The sequence below is a fragment of the Pygoscelis adeliae genome, unplaced genomic scaffold, assembly GCF_000699105.1.
Source record: "Pygoscelis adeliae isolate BGI_AS28 unplaced genomic scaffold, ASM69910v1 Scaffold244, whole genome shotgun sequence".
NCBI classification, from domain to species: Eukaryota; Metazoa; Chordata; class Aves; order Sphenisciformes; family Spheniscidae; genus Pygoscelis; species Pygoscelis adeliae.
In genome coordinates this window covers 2,108,898-2,128,296 of record NW_008824648.1, presented here as the reverse complement: position 1 = coordinate 2,128,296, position 19,399 = coordinate 2,108,898, and the positions used below count along the sequence as shown (strand labels likewise).

The window sequence follows — 19,399 nt, the reverse complement described above, 5'->3', positions numbered from 1 at the left end:
CCATTTGACAGGAATATGTTTACATAATTAGTAGCAAAACCGCTCTCAAATATCTGTAATTTTGTGTATATTCCCATGGGGAAAAACACTTTCAGAGATCTGTAATTTTGTGTATATTCCCATGGGGACAGTAGAATGTATGAATATAAACCACCCTTGATCCCACATCTTTGGCACGTCATCTGTCTGTTCCTTCAGACGTGCACAACCCTTCCTTGCACTCAGGGGTTGCAGAAACCATCTCAGCATCAGTCCTGTGGACACCAATGCCCTGAGAAGCTTCATCTGGGACCCCCACCTGTGCACTGTTTCCCCAGGGGTCCAGGGACTGCCCTCAAGCTCAGGCCTGGACCTTCAGTCCTGGTCTGAGTGGTGTGGCAAGTGTGCCTGTCTCCTCTTCTGTCTCCAGCCTTGTTTCCTGGATGGACCATGAACCTATATTGTAGATAGTGTGTCTTCTGTCTTGTCCTGTCCCTGGCTTCATCTCCTTTTGCTCCTAAGTGGACCCCCGGGTGACCCTTGGACCTGTTTCATCACTGTCCTTGCTTGGGACTGTCAATGGACCTTGTCACCAGCACACAGCTCTGCCCGCCATGTTCAGATATGGTGGGACTGCACTCCGTAAGTGCCCTGGGGTCTCCTGCTCTTCCTCTCTTGGAGCAGCCAGCCCTTGATGCACCCTGAGACCAGAAGACATTGTACCAACTGAGTCATTTCTGGTGAGAAAGTAGCCAGAAGAGGTGGAACAAACTACCTGCAAGATCACTGTCTCTTTTTGAAGCTGAAACAGTTGTAAAGGTGAAAACATGAGAGCACAGGGTTAGAGTGTTTCTTTTCTTGCTGGTGGTATTTTAGGGGTTTTCTCTTTTTTTTAAAGCTCTTCCTGCCTGACACCAACCACTCACAGTACTGGTAAACAACACATGGCACATAGCAAAAATTCTCTTTTCTGTCTCCCCATACTTGCTGCAGGACCAACAATGGGAGGTGGCGGTGACACCATTGGTGGTGGTTACTCTCTCTGTTGCTGATAAGGGTTTTTGGAATGAAAGGTATCCTAAAGTGAAGGCATCTGCTTATATAGCAGCAAGCATAAGATCTTGTCAAAAAAATAAGTAATATGTTTTCCTTTTTGTGGCAGTATATAGCTTCTTTCATCTCAGGTCAATGATAACAGCTTTCATCCTGTACTTCATAAATTGCCAAAGTATCATCCTGCCCCTCATATTTAGGAAGGTCTCTAGAAATGTTCAAAATACCTACCAAAAAACTTTGATTTTAAAAAAGTTAGACCAGTATTGTTGATTACTGTTATCTTACTTTCTGTTGCAGCTTTGCCTACACATCTTTCTGTTGTCTCTTTTCTTAAGTTTAAATTATAAGCTCCTCTTTGTTTTCTGTGTTTGTGTGGCACACTTCATAAGTCTTTTTATCACTGTAGCTATAGTGATATAATTTACAACAGTTTTCCTACAGAAGCAACTGCTACTGGTGTGTCTTCTCCATTGGCCATAGTGGATCAGAGCATCTGTCCATCAAGATTCAAAGTCCTTCCCTTATCAACAGGGATTGATAGCTCTCATTGTTTCAGAAAAAAATTCCATAGAAGATTATTATATTACACTTTTCCTAGATGTTTATTATGTTTTGCCTTGAAACAGGAGTGTTTCAGTGTTTTGTGATTGATTTTTATTGTTATTAATTCAAATATGCTTATTATAAATATTAATGTTTCATAATTTTCTTAACATCAGTGTTAATGCTATAGTAAGCACTACTGGATAATTGTGTATGATGTGAAACTATATAATCTCAAATTACCCAAATTTTTGCCCCTGAGTTTTGCTGTGTATTCCCTTGTTCTTTTATTAGGAAACCAAATTGATAGCTCTTAATCTGTCCAGTCTCTCCTCTTGACTATTTTGGATTTTTTCATGTGCCTCTTAAACCTCCTGTCGGATTTAAAAAAAAAAGGAAGAAAAAGAAAAGAAAACCAACAAACGTTCAGATGTTTTTCTTAGTGTTATTTTTTTCAATTAGCAATTTCAATCCATTACTTCAATGTTTTTCTGTTGTTTTTGGGATAAAATGGTGAGAACTGAACAGCGTTTCACAGTGAAAAGCACATGTTAGTTCTTGTACTACTCACCTTTTAATTCCTTATAGATCTTAATAGAACTTTATTTGCATTTTTACTGCATTTTTTACTGTCACTACTTACTGAGCACACAGTGTGCCTTCATTAAGGTGTCTAGTATTTCCCCTTTTTTGAGTTAGTAATTTATTTATGAGCCTGTTTTAAAAAAAAAAGTATAAGTGGTTATAATTTTCACTGTTTTGTACTTTGCTTTTATTAACCCTAAATATAATGTATCATCATGTTTCTTCTTAATTCGATTCTTCTGAGGGGAATACATATGTATGAAATTATTGTTTGGATTACAATTTGTTTGTATTGCCAAAGTGCATGGAGTCCTTCCTCATCACAGATCAGGTGCCAGCTGTTTTGGATGCTCCATGAATGCAGCACAAAACCCAAATCCTTCATTTCAACTCATTTGCAAGCTACAGAAGTCGGGTTTATTAATCAAAAACTTACTGTGCCACCATTTCTGCTTCTGTAGAGTACAGCGTTTGCCACTTCAGATCTTTAAAATCTTTTCCTACTGTTGCGTTTGATTAGTTCAAATAGATACATTTGCTTTTTCCCAGTGTTATGATTTTATCAGATTTTATTGACAGCTTGCTTGACGTCAGTGTTACATGCCATTTTTCCTGAATTTGTGTTCTGCATTTTGTACCATGATTTCTATAATTTGAAAGTTGTTTCCATATGAATTGGATTATGTTTTTCCCTTAATAGACAATGTTTTTATTAGACTCTGTGTAATCCTCTGCATATGACAGATCTTTTCCTACCTCATTAATGTGATGTATTCTGGTTTACAGCTCACTGTGATCACAGCCTAGTGACTTCTGTCACTCTACTGCATTTCAATTTTGCTTGTTATGTCGTGCTCTTCTTATGCGGCAGAGTAATTTTCTCTCTCTTTTATACCATTCTTCATCCTACATCAGTCTCTTGAGCCCCAGATGTTACGGTCTAAAAATGGGACAGAAATTAACCCTGAACTCAGAAGACCCCAAACACTCTCTTTTACCACTTTTACAGGCTACCGTGTATGAATGCATCTCAATGCCTCTCACAGGGAGAACATGTTGAAAGGGGCCAGGGCTATATCACAGCGCTGTCATTTCCACATCCCTCTGCTGTGAGGGATACCTGGAGTAACGATGGGCTGCGCAGGTAAACCAGTTATCCAGATTCTCCATCTGTGTTTCCTCCCACCCTTTTCCTTTACCCCCTGCCTTGTGGGCACTATTCAGTGCTGATCTGTCCGTAGCCAGCCTACACCAGTGGCCAGCCTACACCAGTTATGTACTCGGGGCTTATCATCCACTTGTCAGCAATTGCACGTTATTTCCATACCACAGCTTCAAAATCTACCCCTGTCTTCAGAGCTGCAGACGGGCCTTGCTTTCTTGCGTTGCCTTGGTTATAGAGCTGCTCTGTGCTACAGAAGGTACTGGTGAATGGGGGAAAGGAGGATCAGCTGGCAGGGGATGGTTGAGAGAAAAATCCTGGGCAGAGTCCTTTCCTTGTAAACTGCATTTCCACTTCTATCAGTGTCTTCAGTTGTCAAAAATAACGTGCTGTGTGATGGGGAATTTCCATAGCAAGGAGATGTAGGATGGTTCCTCTGTTTACAGCAGCTAGGTGTATGATGCAATACGTGGAGACTTTATTTTGCCAGCGCTGCGTGCCCCTAGGCCTTGTATGTCAGCATAGCTGTGAGCACGGGTTCTCCGCTGTCCTCTTCAGTTCATCTGTCTCAGGGAGCTGTTGCCTCCATCTCTGAACTTCGGTGGGGTCAGGGAAAGTCTAGGCGATCAAGACGATGTAACTTGTATTTCTATACATGCGGGGGCTGGGGAAAGGGCTGCCTGGATTGTAAGAACTTCATTGTGATGGATTAACCTTCCTCTTGAATGACTGCGTACGGTACATCCAAATGAGAGATTGCAAAGCGGGCCGGCAGCCCAAGCAGAGCAATTAAAAGGCCCTGTGTGGGCAGGGAGTCGGCGAGAGGGCCGCGCTCCCTCGGCGCGGCCTCCTCCGGCGCGTTGGGCGTCGGAGGCTCCTTGTGCCGGCGTTTCCTGCCGGCGCGAGCCCTCCCTCCTCCCGAGTGCTCCAGTAGGTCACTAATGAACCTCCGCGGGAAAAGACAAAATGCGGTTCATGAATAGCTTTACAGTCCCCCTTCTCCCGCCCACCCCGCTCTCTGTCCTGGGAATGTGCTGCCCACACAGTGACCAGAGAGGAATCTGGAGGCATTTGCAAGATAATGCCATATCAAATGTTCCATTCTCGCACTTTCTTCTTGGATTTTCAAAACTGTTTAGATATTTCCTTTCAGTTTGCATGAATAAGCATATCACTCCTAAACTAAAAAGGGGGAAATGCATTTGCAAATGTGCGAAGCCACATAACTGTAATAAATTGCTTTAATTATGTATGGTGTGTTTAGTTTCTGGAAGCCTATTGTGCATTGCTCCAACAAGTAGCCTTTCCTGTTTGCTTGCCGCTGTTTGCCAGGCTGGCCATCCTCCCAAAGTAATCCTCGTCCAAATTCTCCACTTGACAGATGCTCACCGGGAGCCTTTTTGATCCTCAGATGCTCGGTGTCATCTTGGATGTTGCTCTAGCAGACAGCAAAAGGTAGAGACTAGGTTTTCTGCCTAGGAATTTGGTGTCTTACCATGTTTTATCTAATATGTTTTTCATCTGGTTTATGATGTTTTTAGAAAGATACAAAGTTACAGCTCAAGGCAGAGTTGTCTCCCTTATGAATACAGTTTCAGCCAGCTAGTAGGCACAGGTGGAGGTCATTTATATCCTCCTCAGGCAGTCACAGCTCCTGGGTACTCGAGTAGTGCTGTTGCGTGCTTTTCTGTAGTTAACTGTTTTTCCTGGTAAGTGCCACGTTCCTTCTGTTTTCCTTTCCTTTACTGTTTGGGAGGATTGGGAAGGTGCGCTATCAAAGTGCTTTGGCTTCTTTATTTTTGGATAACAAAAGCTATAGAAGCATAATCATGTTATTTTTACTGCTGGCTAAATAATATTTCCCACTCTCTTTTCTTGTCCACCATTGCCTGTATTTGACCTATTGGTTTTTGTTTCAGTCTAGAAATGAACTTGCTTTTTAACTCTTTTGCCTTTTGTAAGGTAGATAGTTTTGGAGTTACTAAGCTTAAGTTATTGCCTACAACAATCAAGAGTGATTTAAGGTGTTACGCGGTATGAGAAAAGGTCTTACTTTGAAGACTTTGAACTTGAAGTTGAAAAGGAGGCGGCAAAGATTAAAGGGAAGCTTTTCTACTTTCTGTTGGTGTTTTTCCCTATCTGCAGTGGGGAAAAGCTGTTCAGTGCTGTTGGGATTAAGTGCAGAGAAGAACTGACAAAATTTTCTCTTCCTCTGGAAAGAAATAATTTTTCAGATGGTTTGGAGTCAATTTGGAGAGCTAAAACAACCCTTCACATTATGGTGGCCTGTCTATGACAGTCATACCCCTAGCCTTCTCTGAGGAGCTCCAGCAAAGCCAGCTAAAGTGATCCTAAGTGTCTAGAAATAACCTTTGTGCAGCCCCTCCCACAGCTGGGAAACCGATAGCGTTCATTTATTCCTCTGCTCATAACTATCTCTGTGCAAAAGGGAGATACTTGCTCTTCCTTCCTGAAACTTTCTCTCTTAAAGTTGTTATGCTCTCAGGATATGATGACCATATTAATGAATTCATCAATCACAATAATCTGATTAAATTGATGGGGGAGAGGGAGCCAACAGATGAAACAAACAGATTATTTTAAGATATATGAGATACCCAATTAGTGACTGACTCACTCAGCATTTAAATGGAAGTGTTACACAAGAGATTTACTGGTAACCAACGTAATAAATTATACTATATGGTTTTTCATCTAAGAGAAAAGCTCGTGTACTGTTACAGGGACCTGTAAATAAAACAGTGGCAAAGTATTACATAAGAAACATGAGGTATATATTACTTTATATTTTTTTAATATGCATACGTATGTGTATGTGCATTTTGCTTAGTAATGTACTAGGATATGGACAGTACTATGGAGAGATTAGCATGGATTTTAAGCCTTGTACAGGCACTTTGGCCAGGACCTGGTGAATGTGTTTTCAGGCATATAGGAAACTGAGACTTGAGTAGGAAGGGAGTTGCTTCGTGTTGCTGAGGTTTCGGGGGCAATCCCCTAGAGTAGAGAGATAATGGAAGGGAAGCTTTCTGTCAGGGAGCATATGTTTTTGTGACGATTACACTGTGTATAGATTAGGACTTCTGGGAGGGAGAGAATGGGAAGATGTGCTTGGAACATAGGACCATCTGCCAGTACCTTGGCATAGTCATTTCATTAATGAGAAGCTTATTAGCTTGAGTCCAGCTGAGATAGACAAGAAAGGTAGCAAAAGGGACAGAAAACTGTCATCCAGCCGCCACTGAAATGGGGAAGAGATGGCTCTGATAACTTGTGAAATCTGATTTTGTTAAAAGAACTATTCTTGTTCTGCTGGTAAGAAGGTATCAGTCATCTTGTTGCTGAAAAAATGTTTTCCTTAATTGTGATTAAATTAATTTAATTAATTCCTAATTTTGTGATGCAGTGTGGGACGTCCTTCAGTAGGGAAAATAGATAACTGAGGGTGAGCTGGAATTGACAAGAAGGTGCTAGGAAAAAAGGAAAGAACAGTGATTTTTAGTGGGAAGTTGTTTGTGCATCAAATGACTGCCTTTTCCCTTTGGTAAACACTTGAAGGTGCCCTGTATTTGGTGTTGGATATTTAATATTTGCGGTGACAAAGGATGACACCTGGAAGACACAACTTTGAGAGCATCACAGTCCCAGCCCTGGCTGTGCTAGCAGCCTCAGAGAGCACACACTCTGGCCTGTGTTCCATGTGAGGCAAAAAATCAGGGGGGTGCTCAAAAGGCAGTGGTTAGGAGCCTGTGAACTCTGTTCCTGTGACCTCACGTTCCTGATTCTGCTGCTGACATGATAAGTGTCCGAGCTTGTGCTCCGTTCCTCAGTTTTGCTGTCCTGTACGTCAGAAAAATTATACTTAGCCTGTTTTAGGGAGAGCTTTGCTATTATTCTGTTGACACGAGACTTAAATGCTATTGTATTTAAACAGCTCTGTTTTTCTTTTGACAGTTGAGTCAGACTTGAGTCTGGGTGAGGGTGAGATGGCAGAGCCTTTGCCTGGAGAAAATGGTGCTTAGAAGTACAAAGCGGTATGAGTGTTGGTATTTGGGAAATTATTTCCCTTTTGTCTGCTTTTATACTGTTCAGGTTGGATTGGTAATTAAGCTGAAGGGAAGGAATAAGAAAAAAGTGTTTCCCATGAAAAGCCCTATAATCTGCAGCTGCCTAGGTCCACAGGAGCATGGATGTGTTCAGGACACGGTGCGAGGGTTATGCAGTTCACCGGCAAGATGGTCTGGTAAATAAGGCTGGACAAGGGCAACTTCTGTTTGCGCTGCTAGGATAAAAAAGGCAGTTTCCCCTGATGTTTTTGCTGATTTATGAGGTAACTCAGATGGGGCATTGTCTCTGACTTTGTCTATTGTAAATCTGTTGAAACAAAAGGAACATGCATTTTCAAAAAATGAGTAGAAAAATACAGCTTAGGAGTGTCAAAACACCTAAGCAGAGTGAGCCTTAACTGAAAGGGGTTTGGTTAGTCATCCACTTTGCAAATTCTCTTTTTGTATTGAGGAGGGGAGATTAGTGAGATGAAAATCTATGTTATTACAGAGATAAGAATGGGTTATGGTTGGGTCCCAAAGGAGAAAGAAGTTTTTAAATATTATTAAAAAAACCCAACCCTTTGCTGTGATTCATGTGTAATGCTTAGACAGTTCCATGCCAAAAAAAGTAATTACACTGTACAGCATGGTGTTTATATACGTAAATGTATGTACAAATACTGGCACAACAAAAATTTAAATCCTGACCCTGTGCTTGTTGAATTCAGTGGAAATATTTGTGATGGTTGTGACAAGCGTTAGATCAGATTCTCACGCTGACATGTAAATGTGGTCTAAAACTCAAACTGAAGCTTCTACTTTTGCATAATTTTTTTCTACTTGTCTTAAAATAGAGCAGAATGGATTGAAAGTCTTAAAAAAAAATTTGTCCTGCACACCAGACGCTGTTGTGTTTCATCTACTGAAACACTGTTTGATAGTATCCTACAGTGATAATATTCAATTGCCATGTTGCATGCTTTTTAAACTGACAGTTGATGTATTTTCTCCCTCAAGTAGTGGAAGAATATTGTTGGTCCCACAAGGGCATGGTAGGTCAGGGGTTTGGCTCAGTCTACAAGTCTAAAAGGCTTTGCACTTAGTGAAGCCATAAAGAAACCTCCGGCTGGCTGGATGCCTCTCTTAAAAACACAAGTGTGGCCTTATTCTGAAATGATGCTTAGGCGAGTTGTGCATGCTTCAATCTCTTGGGATGAGAGAGGAGTGGGAGGGGGACCTTCAGTGATGTTCCAGTAAAGCCAGGAAAGTCAGATGTTTGCATGAAAACACAGGGAATTTAATCACTGATTGACTCAGAATCACTGTGAAAGGGTAGAATAAGATGGGGGAAGAGAAAGAAGGAAGGCAGCAGACAGCTTTTAACTTGAGGTATGAAAAGAAATTAAGAAGGGAAGTAGAAATTCTCATTTCATGGCAAGCACAAAAGCTCCCTTAGCTGTTTATGTGAACTATGAAATTGTGGAGCTCCGTGCAGTGTTTTCCTTCCAGCAGCAGAGCACAGAGCTGAGTGCCTGCATTGGGAGTGTTATGTACAGCTTTGCTTTAGTGCCTTTCTGGGTCAATGACTCTCAAACAATGCCGCACAGAGCTGCTTTAGTCGCGCTTCCATGAGTCACTCTGTAAGTACTGACACTTCTCCCTGATCGTAACCCAGTGTCCTAGAGAATCTGCAGGCTTTTTTGGCTACTAATCTCAAAAGCATTAATGGTGTTCCTTGAACTCGGGTTGGTTGATCATGTGTACCTTTTTTCAAATGCCATTCTTCCTGACAATTCAACCACAGTCAGATTGTTGACTTCAGAAGACCAAGTGAAAGGATGTGGCCAAGTCCTTGCACCTGTAGCGCTGAAAGAATTGATACTCCTCACATTGTTCTGGCACTACTCTCTCAGTAGCCACAATCTGTAGCGTTATCTCATGGAAAATAAGGGGAAAGAGAATTACTGGTTCATGCAAAGATTTTTTTCCAGGTATAATGAACAATAGGATCAAGCAGCTGCATCATTTATATTCTTTTAAAATGGATTTGTGTACCAGGTTGTTTTACCTCCGCATCCCAGAAAATATAAACGAAGAGAGATGGTAGGCAGAGTTAAAACAGTGTATTTAAATATTCTTCCAAACGAGTTCATGTGGTAGTGGAGACTTCTGTGGATGGATCAGGTATCTATTTCCATTTGTGGGAAGGTTTGGTGACGATTTGAGCATTTATATAGCCAACCTCGGTGGTGATTGGGAGCCCCCAGGGAGGAGGGAGCAGTCTGTTCAACATTTGTGCGTTCTTCACCAGCTGACTGCACCTGCAGCCGTTGCCATCAGCGGCCGGGTATAGAGGCGTTTTGGAAAGCAGCAGCAGTGAGGAGCACAGCTTGAGAAAACTGTGTGGCAAGAGAAAGCAAGCTATCATACCTCAAAGTGTGGGAAAGATCCTGAAGATACATGTCTGTTTCTGAGCATTGGCTAAGCTGAATTTGGGGCTGAACGTTGGCTAAGCATGTAAAAGGTAATTGAGTAAGAAGTTTTGATTTCTTCTTTCCCCTCATCCCCCTGAAAGCATCAATTATTTTTACCTGTTTTCTCTGTTTCCATGTATGCAAATTTCCTTCCTCTCACCTACTGAAAAAGGCAAAATGCACGTAATTAAACAGGTGCGGATACAGCCAAACTGCTAACAAGTCTTATCCTTTCACAATTTGGCTTCAAGATACCATATTTATTCTTCCAGATTTGGATTTCATTCGGCTTTGTGCATTTTCATCCAGGAAGAAGCCCTATATCTGTAATTTTTATTTGGCTTATTGGATGGAGTATCTCTTCTCGGTATGTGTCTTTTCTGTACAGCCAGCTGTAGTGTGGCCACTTTTGGGGCATCTTGGAAGTTACTACTATGAACCTCAAAGTGCATACAAGGAAAGCTGTTTAAACAGCACGTTAGAACTGAATTATGGGCAAAACTCCATTTTCTTTATTGCACTGTGTCTTTACAGTTATATCAAACGTGTTTTATACCTTGTATTTGGGTATAGATTATTGGCTTTATTGGTTTTCCCCTTTATAAAAAATGAACAATGTTAATTTTAGTTTTAATTAGTTCCTTGGTGGGGGTGAATCATAACTTGGAATTGCTGATTCATAACATTGTAGGCACATTTGTGAGATTAAGTGAGGAGCTCTTTATACTTCATTTTTTCCCTTGCATCATCTTAGATATTGGAGGAATCTCCTCTGCAATGTAGGGTGCACTTCGCTATATGATAAAAGACAGAGATAAAAGTAAGCATAAGGAGCCTGAAGAAGCAACACTGTCCAGATCAAATATTGACAATGATAAATGAAGAATGTAGAGAAGGAATTACATGGACTTAAAGTCAGCAGGCTTCTGACTTAATTTGCTTTATTTAACAGAGGAATAAAATGAGAGAAATAAATGACCCTCTTCATCTTGAAATTCTCCATGGTAGCTGTCAACCTCACTGTAAATTGGGGTCACCATTTAGGCACAAAGCCTTTACATAGCTTTCTGTTGACATTAAGTTCATTCCTGTGGGATTTGGGCTCCTAGGTGTTTTCAGGCTGTCTGTCTGGAAACCTAACACATGATTGCCTTTCATTAATCTGGTTATTTGTTTGCTATTTTTTTTAAATGCTATTTTCCTGAAGATAACAAGGACTTTATGACTGGTATAGGGGAGATAAGGCATTGCTTTGTCTGTGTGAGCCACGGTTTATTAGGACCAGGGAAAGACTAGTACCAAACTAGGTGTCTTTAGTTCTTTTGGGTGCTCTTAATTTTGAATGTTTTGGGGAGGAGTAGTCTAAACAAGCCATGAGCAGAATTGTTTAAATGATCTGAATGGGGTGAAAGGTTTAAATACAGTGCTCTGCTACTTTAACGCAGTAATTCAGAGAATGCTCAATGCTATCAACTTAATTACAGCATTGCTGTCAGGACGTAGTGGCTCTGTGGCAGGATGGAAACTGACAGTCTTTTAAGATATATCTGTCTAATACATAAATCATAATTTTTCCTTACTCAAGACCATTCTTTGCTCATTGAGGAACTGTCAGAAACAAAGGGGGGGGGGGGGGGAGGAGAGAATTGTAGCAATGGAAGTTCATCAGCTGAGAAAGCTGTTTCCTTCCTACCCGCATGATGAGAGCAGAAAGCTGAAGAGAACAAGGAGACATCTTTTCCTAATATTTTAGTCGTAGTCATTCCCCCCCCCCCCCCTTTTTTTTTTTTTACAAATTTCTTCTCTTTTCACAAAGGTGGCGTGATTTTATCTGCTAGGCTGCAGCATTGGGAAGAAGGTTGCTACTGATACCTTTTTCCCCATTGGCCTTGATTGCAATTGGTTTGCTTTTTTGCTTGTTGGGAGACATACAGCTGGCTGATAGCAGGAGAGAAAAGAACAGAGGCAAAGACAGATAGCATTATGGTTTTAACACTTCACTGCTTGCACTGGCCTTTCTGAAAATTGGACTGCTGGAGCAGTGAGGGTCATGGGCATTTCAGAGCAGCATGGTTGCAAGCAAGCAGAGTCATGCTGATGGCAGACGGGGCCTGGGCCACATGCCGTCCATGCTGTGAGTAGGCTTATAAGGAGGAGTCCTTTCCTTTGTTGTGTGCAGACAAGGGTGATGCCACGCAAGGACATGCAAGATCTGAAGTAGGGCATTGGCTGAATGATGAACCATGCTAAGCCATTAGCTTTACATCATCGAACTGATGCTTCTCCTTCCTCAGATGGCTCTGCCTTTTTCTTCTGTTGTGAAAGCTTCTCTGGTGAATTACGTTGAAGGCAACCCATCATACAAGAGGGAGGGGGGAAGGAATTTAAGAGGTCAGTTCTAGAACTTTGAAAATGAGACTGCTTTCTCTTATCAGAAATATGAATTCACTTAAGAGTTTCACTGGGTCTCAGAAACCATTTCCCTTCTCAAACCAGTTCTGCTGGATGCACAGGAATGAGCCATAAAGGAGCTATAGGTGTTAAGGCAATCTGTTTTGGTGGCAAATGTCCTTGATTAACTATTTCAAGTATATCCTTGCTGCCTAGTTTCCATTTCTTTCACTTCCTTGGAGATCCTGACAGGGAATGCAGTTTTCTCTACGGTGCTTCTTTCTTGAGCGTTTGCAGTTTCTGACAGTGACTTTTTCTGGTAATCGTTCCTGGTTTCACTGTTTCCCACATAGCTCTGTGCCTTTTCTCTCCCCCTTCTCTATGTACGTTTTCCTTTTTTTTCCTGTTTGATTGCTGCAGTCCATCCATCCTTCCTCCCCGTACCCACTAAAAGTCACCCCTGTCTTTGCTCAGTGTTGTCTTTGTGCAGCTTTGAACTGTAAAGCTACGCAACTCTTTCAGTGCTGTTATAAAGTATTTGTTATCCAGGAAGAAATGCAAACCTCAGGTGCCTGTGATTTTTATTCTCTATTTTATTCTTTTACAGAAATTAACTAAAAATCTCCACCATGTACTAAGCAGGGCTTTCTACTCTCTGTTTATGTCCCTGTAAATCTTTTCATATTTTGACCGTATCAAGCTACCTTCTGTGTTTTCCCAGTGTATGCTTTATCGTTATATATTTTCACTGTGCTTCTGATTTGGGCTTTTTAAATTATTATTTTTAAACTAAGGACTGCCATGTTTCTTTGGTGTAATTACTACAGAGACATACAGAGTAAAACTGTTGTCTACCTAGTGTGACTTGGATTGTTTGCCCAGACTGAGGATAAGGTCTTCATGGGAAAATAGTTCTACTTGGTTGGGCTCCCATGTGAATATTGTTCCTCTGACTAAGTGGACCCTGTTGATTTTGATTAGCGTAAATATTAAGGTTTTTGTGCTTAGAAAAACTAAGCACCCTTCTCATTTTCCTGAAAGCTGTTTTATCTCGTAATGGTAAAGGGGACCACACACATGCTCTCATATGTGTCCTGGGTGTTCCAGACAGCGTCTGTTACACTCAGGTTTGGCCTTTTTTTCCCGGAATAAAAAGTAAAGTGAAACTTCCCAGGGTGGCTGGTGTTTAAAGAAATAAAACGTTCAGGAATACAAATGTCATCGCTTATTGAGTCTCCATATGGCACACACCCTGACTCATGGGAGCTCCTGCAGGAGCCTGCATGGCCAGAGCACAAGCTCCTGAGCTTTCCCACTCTACTGTTATGGCTGGTAAATTTGAAACAAACACGGGAAAAGGTACGGTGCTCCTAGAGTTAATGACATCTTTCCAATATCGCTTAATTGTGTGCCAGGCAGAGGTTCATTTCCATTAGTAAATGGTTTGATGCCTAGAGATGAAATGTGGTGTTGCCTTCTCTGTTAAGCATTTGGGAGGTGGTGTTTAGCAGCTGTTGATAATGGTGGTAATGTGCGCCTTGTGCTGAGGGCTTTCCAAACATACAAATCTGTTTGCTTCTCACAGACAACATAGGCAGATGAGTTATGTATGGAGGAGGGAAATGGGAAATGGTTAGGCAAGGCTTTTGCCACCTCACTTGGCTTTCTGTGGAAATGACAGCAGTGTCATCCCTTCAGTGTTGCTTTAAACCACTCCTTTAGTTTAAGGTTCTTTAAAATAAATCTTGCAGTGAAATCAGATTTGGCCGATTCCTGTCATGTTCTACTGACGGAAAAATCTATCTGCTTGATAATATCACTCTGTTCTTTGTGTTTCATCACTGGCTGCTTATCAATTGCTGTGTTCAGTTTAAATTCCTTGTTCCTCCATTCAACTGGTGTTAAATTCTGCCTCCCCTCTTACCCTGCCCTGTTGTGTTTCTACTCCTGTCGGTTGTGACATGCCTTAGTGGAAAACTGTGGGACTGCAAAGAGCAGGAGTCTCTTTACCTCATTGATATAACTGTTTCTGAGCTTCTCTAAGTGTGAGGAAGTTGCATTTTTAAAAGCTGAAGAGAAAATTATTTGTAACTCATGTTCCCCTTTGAGTGTCTCCCCTGCATTTGTGATCTGTTGATCCTTTTGTGTTTTTTCAAGTCTGCTGTATTCTGGAAAGTAAAACCAACTAGACCAGAGTGATGCTCCATCTTGGTCCAAGTCACCACTTTGGTAATAGTTTGCATCAGAAAGTGCAAGATATTTTGCAGTGAAACATCAGGGGACAGCCAACCCCTATGGGAAACTTATATTAAATGCCATTAGTTGGATATTGATGTATCTGCTTGTGTGGGTCTTAACGACTACCACGGGGGTAGTGGACATGTGAGAGTCTTATCCACTGCCATCGTATAAATTCTACTAATAATTAACCTCCTAATTTGATTGTTTTTCTCAGTGAGTTTCACTGGATTGTCACAGTTCTGTGAAACATTTTTTTAGTTGTCTATTCCTTTTACAGTGACATCAAACATTCACCCCTTTTGTAGTTTAGTTGTTTTGCTGTTGCATCTGGCTGTTTTGATGTTTGCCCTGGTGTGTTGGGATCTGCAGAGGCCAGATGTGCAGGGCTTCTCATTCTGCCTTGTCAAACTGTTTAGTGAAGAAACATAAGAATTATGGATCAGAATAAAAGAGGAAAGTTGTGTACTGAGGAAGGCTGAGGAAGGGTAGGTGCTTTTTTTCTAAACTAATCTTTATCTAACGAGGAAAAAGGAAAAGAGAAAATTTTGCTCTTGCTGTGAATTTACGAGGAAGGCAGGGAGCTGGGCACACTTGGTTATATTTACAGGCAGCGCAAGTGTGGTTCTTGTTTACTAATTGGCTGTAGAGGTATTAAAGGTTATTAGAAACTCAAAGGTCAGAGTTTTTGCGGAATCAAGGTCTATGTGAGCCAGAAAGCTACAGGAGAGTACTTGTGTATCTGAGACACAGCTGATGTGGAAGAGCAGCCTTTAGAGGCTGTCCGACAGGTATAGTAAAATTAGCCTTTTAGCCCCGACCCTGTTCTAATCTGTGCCCTTCCTCCGGGTTTCGGTGACTCCGCTGAGTCGCTCTCGCTGGCAAGCTGCTCTCTGTGTGTCTACGCACACAGGAGTTTCCTGAGCTTCAGTTAGCTTCACAAAGTACTTTCATCTGTGTGATCGCTAGCCAGGTAGAGGGGTGGAGGAAGGGTGTAACTCCATCCTTCGGTGGTTTGTTTTTGTTTCACGGTATACCTAATGGTCCTGACTCTTTTAAAGGCTTTGGCAATAAACTACACAGACTTTGTCACACCACTGAAGCTTTACTGAACTGATTTAGCTGTGGCCAAGTCTAAAGAAGGTAGCGTCTTATAGTTTGCTTTGTTGGCTGTTTCAAAGGCAACGATATTAATGAACAGATGTGAGAAATCCCATTAGGACTACGCTGGCGTGTCCAGTTCGCTCAGCTCATACCGCATTTGCTTGTTCTGTGAACTTACTTTCTTCTTTGTGGTTTATCTCTAAATCCAGGTTCCTGGTTTGTTAGTTGGGTTTTTTTTTCCCTGCACTTGTCATTTCTCATCTCGCCCCACTCTTTCTCACTCTTGCACAATTGAGCCTGCTGCAATGCAACCCTATGTCATCGTCTAGTTGATGCCAACAAGGCTGTTGTCATGGCCTTGTTCTGTCCTCATGCCATGGTTAGTGTAATGTAATCATTACCTTGGTTCTGGAGAGCGAAGGTGCTCCTGCTAAGTAAATGTTTACGAACACTGATGGAAGCTAACATTAGGGAAGAGAGAGAAGCACTGTTTAAAGTCTTGTTTCTTTTTTTTTTTTTTTTTTTTTTTAAAACAGAACATTGTTCCTGAGAGAAGCAGCTGATAAGTATTTTTCCTTCACCAGACTGTGATAAGAGGTAAGTGCAGAATCTTTTGCATTTTTATGGGCTAGCATCTCCAGATTTGGTAAAGGGAAGAGTTTACTTAAGTCCTTTTGAGTGGTCTCATGTCAAAATAAGAGGCAATGAATCAGGTAGGAGGAGGAGGAGGCGGCTAGACTTGTATGCTGCAGTGTGAAGTTGCACTCCTCCTTCCCCCCCTTAGAATGACTTGCAGAGGAAACAATTCCATGTGTCTTGTCTTCAGTTGCACAGTTGTCAGCATGAAGTGTCAGATGAGTTAATTTGGATCAGAATGGAATTTCTGATGCAGTTCCTGAGTGAGATAGGACCGGGTGCTTGCTTATCGCTAAATATTACTTTATTTAAATGGAGTTACTACTTCCATACCGCGTGGGCAAAATTTGGGGCAATGTTGTTCAGTATCCATTAACTCTGCCTTTGAAAAGGAATGGGAAGGATGTGGGCTAAAAAGCTTTTAAAGTTTCAGATTTTGCATTTCACAGAATCTCTGACCCGTGCATAACAGCTATAAGATCCCTTTGGGAATGACTATATTTATGTTGCTCCCAGCATACTGGAACTGCATTCATGACTTATACCCACAGGAAATATCATAAATGTAATTAAAAATAGAAATATTGCGTTGGTCTAAATTCTGTACTGAAGGAAAGGAGTCCTACTTTTTCTCCCTCAGTTCTGTCTGGATGAGTAGCGAGGGAAGGTAATTCTTGTGGAGTTTATTTAGGACATGTGTTTGAATACTGCATGCTACTGTAGCAAAAAAGCACTGGTCCTGCCAAGGTGCCTGATACAAAACTTGCAGAGATGCAGGCTCCTGCATCTGCATCATCCATCATAAATCCTGCAATTTATGAATTTCAGGTGCTGCAGTACTTGCAAAAAGGCCAATACTGTCTTAAGAGTGGAAGTTCCTACAGTCAGTGCAGTAGAAGAGGGATGATGTGGTCAAGTCTTCCCTCCATTGAAAGGTTCCTAGATTCTTTGCTTGGAAAGAACAGAGATGATTTGGTTTTGTGTGTGTGCTGGACAAGTCTGGTTGAAATACTTTTTCATGCCTGAAGAGTGTTCTCAGTTATATAGATATCTCAGATCGCTCTATATGAGCAGGCCGTTATGGCTTTAGCTGTGCAGAAAATCAGAGGGCAAAAAAGGGTGGATGGAACAGCGCATTCCTTATGCAAGTAGACTGGGTTTATAAAAAGGAAATTGCAGGAACTAGTACTTAATGCTGAATTCCAGTGTACAGAAACTCAGGTGGTGAGGAAAGGTGGACATGCTAAAACGAGGACTTGAGACCCTTTGAGCCCTACACGTGCTACAGCTCTCAAGTTCTTCTTGTCTGTCAACTGGAAGCTGGACTTTAACCCTAGTTTTCCTGGGAAGCCCTAGACAAGTTTGATACTGTTGCCCAAATGAAAGATTTCTTCCAGGGCCGGTCTCCATGCAGCTCCCGCTTTCTTTTGGCAGCCCCTTCCCAGCCCCGCTCACAGTGCAGCTCTATGCTTTCTCTTTCTCTCAACCCTAACCCTGAGTTTTCTGGAGACACGTAGACGAGGGTCCTCAGGCATTGGTCAAGATAAAAGGATTTTGGAGGGTTGGAAAAGAGGTAGGACCTATGTAGTTGGCATGCCCCTGTTTTCATAACTCATTCGTCCAGTGCGATTCAAATAGTAAATTTTGTCTCCTGTAAACTTTTTGTTGTCAATTTTGCAGGTGTGATTTGCAGGGAGTAGTAAACAGCAGAGGTGTGATTTGCAGAGAGGAGCAAAAATAACTTGAAACACGTGATAAAGGATTTTGTACCTTCAATACATTGTTGTGAGGAGTAGAGTGGTAATAGAAGCCAGGGCTACTCTTTTGCAAACTCAAGAGTAGAAACAGAATAAATTAAACAAAAATTTGTGATGGAGTAGAATGAGTGTAATGATCACATCAGCATTCTCTCCAGCTTGAATAGTTGTGTAATTCCAGAGACACTTGGTATAATACTCACATGAGAAATTGATAAATATTTATAATAAGTGAGAGAGTGAAAATACTAATTGAATGCTTCATATATTCTGCTAATGTCGATGTACATGTGACATCATGGCTAGAACAGCAAAGGGAGAAGAATGTTTGATTTCAGGTACAGCCACAGTAAATTGCCACTGCACCTTTGATTTCATTGACACAAGACCTAGGAAATGGGGAAAGACAGCAAAAATGTAGAAATGATAGCAGGTGGAGAGGGGACCATGCAGTAGAGTGTATAGCCAAGGTAGGCCATGCAGAACCCATTTCACTGTACATGAAAGTAGAGTTACTGGAAACTGTAAGTTATTGTTACTAATTTAAAAGTGGGCTTTGGTCTTCCCTTGTGCTAACCCATGATTATTTCGTCCTTAGCAATACTTACTTATTGGTTAATAATGTTTTAATGTTTCCTGCAATGAGATGCCTCTGCCAATAATATCCCACAGTTAAATTACAGAAAAAGTAAGAGAGCAAGCCACAAAACGCCTGCAGCTTACTTTTCAAGAAACCTTTATTTTCCTAAAAGTCTTTATTTTCCTGTGAGAATACCTCAACTCTGTTCAGTCATAGCAGAGGTAGAGGGACAAATAACTCCTTTTCTCTTCCATTATATTTTATCTTTTTCTGGTTCCTAACTGTGTCTATTTTGTTCTGTGAGTTCGTTCTAATAAGGACTTGCCTACCAGGTATTTTTTTGCAGTCACCAGTTCTTCATCTCCTTGTCCGGGGCAGGTTATAGTATCCAGTTCCTCTGAAACTGGTGGAACTGACCTAATCATACTGGTGAGGTCCTGTCATTGAAATATCTCCAGAAGTATGCTGGTTTACTTAGATGGTATGTCTTCGTGACATCATGCCACATTTATGCAACAGAGATGAATTCTAGTGCTTGGACAGGATTTGGTCTTAAACATTTTAATTAGCTTATTGGACTGAAGTTCAAGAGAACTGGCAAGTTAGTGGTGGATTTTTGCCAGTTACTATTTACATCATTTTTAAGGATTGGCTGTTGCTGAAGATGAGCCTGTTGAGTATTAAAGATGAATACAGAAATGAAATAACTGTCTCAAATTGTAGGCACTACTAAGTGTAAAAACTATGTAAGGCTAGCAACCAGCATAGCAACACCTACTAACCTCATTATCCTTTCCTCCATATAAGCTTACTTTATACCCAAG

General features: G+C 41.3%; 1 protein-coding gene across 4 annotated transcripts in view; it reads left to right on the top strand.

Annotated features, from left to right (window-relative positions):
* The window catches only part of NDST2 (N-deacetylase/N-sulfotransferase (heparan glucosaminyl) 2), a 142,739-nt gene that overhangs the window by 73,353 nt on the left and 49,987 nt on the right, over positions 1-19,399 (top strand). For 3 of the 4 annotated variants that reach the window (XM_009322451.1, XM_009322453.1, XM_009322452.1), the window contains one exon: positions 16,139-16,199. The gene's annotated coding sequence lies outside the window, so the exon portion shown is untranslated. Of the gene's footprint in view, positions 1-3,252; positions 3,308-16,138; positions 16,200-19,399 lie in introns of those variants that run through there. The other variant, XM_009322454.1, reaches the window with a different exon arrangement.